Source organism: Siphateles boraxobius, unplaced genomic scaffold (genome assembly GCF_051911475.1).
Source record: "Siphateles boraxobius isolate OS27281-9 unplaced genomic scaffold, OSU_SipBor_1 8, whole genome shotgun sequence".
Classification (NCBI taxonomy): domain Eukaryota; kingdom Metazoa; phylum Chordata; class Actinopteri; order Cypriniformes; family Leuciscidae; genus Siphateles; species Siphateles boraxobius.
In genome coordinates, this window is record NW_027509208.1 from 16,006,332 (window position 1) to 16,010,986 (window position 4,655).

The 4,655-nt window shown below is 39.7% G+C and overlaps 1 long non-coding RNA gene across 1 annotated transcript; it reads right to left on the reverse strand.

Annotated features, from left to right (window-relative positions):
• Nucleotides 1-1,070: 1,070 nt before the first annotated feature.
• LOC143729662 (uncharacterized) lies at nt 1,071-2,215 on the reverse strand. Its single transcript, XR_013200040.1, has 3 exons — nt 1,882-2,215; nt 1,575-1,752; nt 1,071-1,341 (listed from the first exon to the last, which is right to left on the reverse strand). It is a non-coding gene; the product is annotated as an uncharacterized LOC143729662 (long non-coding RNA).
• Nucleotides 2,216-4,655: the final 2,440 nt, after the last annotated feature.

Here is a 4,655-nt window from a genome sequence, read left to right on the forward strand (position 1 = left end):
AGAATCATCGGCTGGCCATTCAATATTTAATCTAGCTACAGCACGAGATAAAACCTCCATAAGCTCCTCATCATTACCGGAGGCATGAGCTGGCGAAGACTCAACATCCCCCATATCAACACTGACGACATCCAGATCCTATGAACTGGATAGCCGCAACAATGGTGCCCCAACCTGGGAAGGAGAAGCCGCAGCGCGGGCTCCTTCCTGGGCAGAGGCACCGGATCCAGCAGGTAAGGGTTGAGAAAGGGCTGGGCCCGTCTCAAGCCCCGCTACTAGATCCATATGCGAACCCCAAGATGAAAGCCTTCGCTGTGCCTCGACAGCAGCGGGACCCGCACCTCGGGGAGCGCGAACCGAACCGTCCTCCTCAAAGAACGCCCGGCGAGAGCGGAGCGTCCTCACGGACAGCTTCTCGCAATGCTCACAGTCAGCTCCCTCGAGAACTGACTGGGCATGCTCCACTCCCAGACAAGAAACACAAAGCTGATGTGTGTCCCCCACCGTGATGAAACGAGGGCAAGGGACAACACAACGCTTGAATTCTTGTTTCGCCATAATATATATATATATATATAGATAGATAATGTGCTTGTGACAGACAACAATAAATAGACAAGGACAGTATACAGGGAGCGCTTGCTGAAGGCAACAGAAGCTGTCGCGGTCTGATTTCTGGTGTGCTTTATAGCTTCCTGGTCTATGACGTCACCGCCTATGACGTCTCGCTCTTCCATTGGACTGATTATACACGTGCTTCACGACGCAATCACACAGAGCGTTCCCACCGCGTCTCAACGCAGCTCTAGTTCCCTTGAAAGGGAACACTTTCACTGCTTAGACCAATAACCATTTTCCAAAGCACACGAGGATCCTTTGCAAAGTCTTGGGTCCTGTATATGAGAGAAAGAGAGAGAGAGAGAGATGAGTTCCATAATTTCACATTTTTAATCCAAAATTATATCACATGGCTTGACCAAACAAAAGCTAATTAGAAAAAGAGCACAAAACAGACATAATAACATAAAATGATAGAAAGGGTGATTAATACAATTCAGTGAAAGAACAAAAAAAGATTAGCAAAAGAGCATGGAAGAGGAGTTCAGCATTCTAACTTTGAAAGACAGTTAAGAATGAACATTAGAATGAATTTCCTGAGTCATTGCTGTTTGAACATATCGGTATGTGTAACGTATACATCTTACTCACCATTTTCAAATGAAATCCCACTGAAAGTCCATGAGCTTGCCCAAGAGGCTGTGACGTGTGAATTGACAGTTCTTCTTTTTTTTCCTCTTTGCAGCCTGTGACCCTTTTTCTGGGTTTATACCCACAAAGCATCTGAAAAATTATACACTGGTTAAAAATCTAGTCACAGACTAACAGCACAACAAAGTCAACATGCACTATCCTCAACATGCACTATCTTCTTGCCTCTGTGAATATTGTACGTTGCACTAAAACTTTCTAAATCAAAGTTAATTGCTAAATCCCTTCAACCAGACCTGTTGAAACCATGCTTGAGCCACAGCTAGGCCAGAAAAAAATGCAGGTGTTAACAGACAATATCTTACCTCTGGATGAATTGAAGCGTGCAGGCTGCCTCCTCTTGGTACTGTAAGTTAAAGATGTAAAAACAGGGGGAAAAAAGACGCCAGTCCTGTCACAAAGGTGGACTGGATCCCTTCCCTTCGCAAATGATTTGGCCCTCAAGGCTGAGCATCCAGCGCTGGAAGCGGCTTCCCGTTTCTCCTGAACCCAGAAATGTTTTAACTGTCAAATTTCTGTTTTAGTTTTCATTTTGAATACAGTTTAGTTTGATACCATTGAATTCACTACATACAACACTAAAGCCAACTGTATTATCTAAAACCAACATACCAAGAAGTATCAGATGAGGAGTTGCAGGTATAGAGAGTGAACTCTCAAGGTCAGCTGCAGTCGCATATCCCTAGGACATAGAACAAATTAAACACAATATTAATGACATAAGACTACCACTGAGTGAGATAGATAGATAGATAGATAGATAGATAGATAGATAGATAGATAGATAGATAGATAGATAGATAGATAGATAGATAGATAGATAGATAGATAGATAGATAGATAGATAGAGAGACAGATAAAGAGAGAGAGGGGGGTATAGATAGAGAGATAGAGAAAGATACAGAGAGAGATAATGATGGATAGATAGATAAAGTGAGATAATACAGATATAGAGGGAGAGAAAGAGAGAGATGGAGGGAGATAGAGGGAATGGGGAAGAGATAGAGGTATAAATAGAGGAAGATATAGGGATAGATTGATAGGCAGAGTGATAAAACAGAGATAGATACAGGGTAGGTAAAAAGAAAGAGAGAGATAGTGAAAGAGCTAGGTAAAGATAGAGGAATAGATAGAGATAGAGGCAAAGTGAGGGAGAGATAGATGGTCAGAGGAGTAAATCCTGGGATATCATCTTGAACAGCAGTGTGATCAGGGATGGTACCCCCTGCATCTGTAATAAAAAAAACAAGAAAACAAATGTAAACATTGATCTACAACTCAATGATAATCAAAACAGCACAAAAAAAACCCAAAATAGGGTGCACTATACCAATGCAATTAAAGGAGAATAGCTGTTCACTTCACATAGCTAGATACTGCACTAGCCCGATCAGTAGGCCTATAGCTGTTTTTGCTGGATTTACCTCATTGATAGCCTAAAACCTGCACATAAAATAAATAGTCACACACCAGCATGTCTGGTAGCCCAAACAGCTTTAATCCATCAAAGACGAGCAGCTAAATACAGTCTTAGACCAACTAACGTTATCTAGTATCATACACAGTAGGGGTGGAACGGTACACAGAAGTCACGGTTCGATTCATACCTCGGTTCAGACATCACGGTTCGGTAGGAGTTCGGTACAATGGAGGGAAAAGCAAAACAAAAATGCAGAACGCAATTATTTTTATTTTATTAATTTTTTACACCCAGTTCTTGCGTCTAAATTAGTTGCTTACATTAACAAAATGGGCCAACAATAGCAGACATATGCCATTTAAATAAAAATAAATGGCCATGTATTATAAAAAGGTTCACAAAACTAAATAAAAATGTTTAGAAAATATGTAAGATAACGTTAATTTAGTTGTAGGTTACGTTCTCATCCATTTTTTTTTTTGTAATGTCACAAGCAGAGCTGGATTAACGCAAAGGCAAACTAGGCACGTGCCTAGGGCCCGATTAGAATATTTTGACAATTGGCCCTTTTCACCTCTTTATCCAATTATTTCCTCAATTAATGAACAGTTTGGGAATGTACATAATATCTGTAGACCTGGAACACAAAACTGGTGTTTATCACACAATTCTTGAAATGTAAGAAGTTTTCCATCCATATACAAGTCTTTAATTGTCTGAATACCTTTAGTTTTCCATAGTTTAAATCCTCCATCCTTATATTTATTATTATTTATTGTTAGACAGTTTCTAAATGGTCTTGATGAATGTGAAGGGGTCATGTTTGCCTTCTTGTTCTTAATTACAACAATTATAAATGTTGTAAGCTATTGTATTTTGCAGAAAATCTTAATTACAACATTTATAAATGTTGTAAACTATTACATTTTGCAGAAAATCTTAATTAAATGTGTTGATTAAATGTAAACAGAGCAAATAAGATAAACGTATTTGCTCTGTTTACATAGTTTACTGACATTGGTTATTTATTGGTTATTTACTGGTACTACTGCCTTAACAATGACACTCCCAATGGATAAGATGAGGATAATTTAATAGCATTTAATAGAGCCGTGTAATGACGACGTATAAATAATGAATATCAAAAAATAGTCTGATAGACTGTTTAATATACAACACATGACTTATTTTGGCATACAAACAACCAATTTGTAACCAAAGACTATGCTATGTAAAATGTGAATTAACTTGTATTAGTAACTTTGGTAAGTTTCAGATTTCAATTCATAAATAACATAGATGGAGGGGGGCCCAAAAAAATGCAGCCTGCCTAGTGTAGTCCATTTATTTAATCCGGCTCTACAAGGAATAATCTGGTTATTCCTGTTTAGGCTACACGATTCTTTAGTAGTGTGGTTTGGGTGTCCAAAAGTGTTAGTAGAGAACTAAAGTACTAAAATAAACATTCACCAGTGTACCTTACTTCTCACCGCTGATTCCTGATGGTTTAGGACAATTACACCGAGTCGCACACTGTCGTTTCAAAGAATAGTACACCGGCGAGCGCGAATGCCTCGTCCATTTGGGAAGGCGCGCGCGCGGTCAGCAAACCTAGCAGGGCAATAGATTTGGTGTCCCTAAAGGACCCGCGTATCTAACAGTAGTCCCGCATTACATTAATTTATTTGCACGCGAGTTTTATTTATTTTTATTATACCGTGTATTCTCCGTGTTAATTCATGCCCGTACCGATTCGGTTCAATACGAATACATGAACCGTTCCACCCCTAATAAACAGCTATCAGTAAATAGATTTATGTTAACCGTTTGATTTTAGGATGAATCTGCTTTAACCAGACGTGCACATAGCAAGAATGCCACACAACTTGGCCACGGGAATGCTATAGGCAGACCCGTCGCCAGACCCCAGTCTTAAGGGGGGCATATTAAATGTATGGGGGGGCAC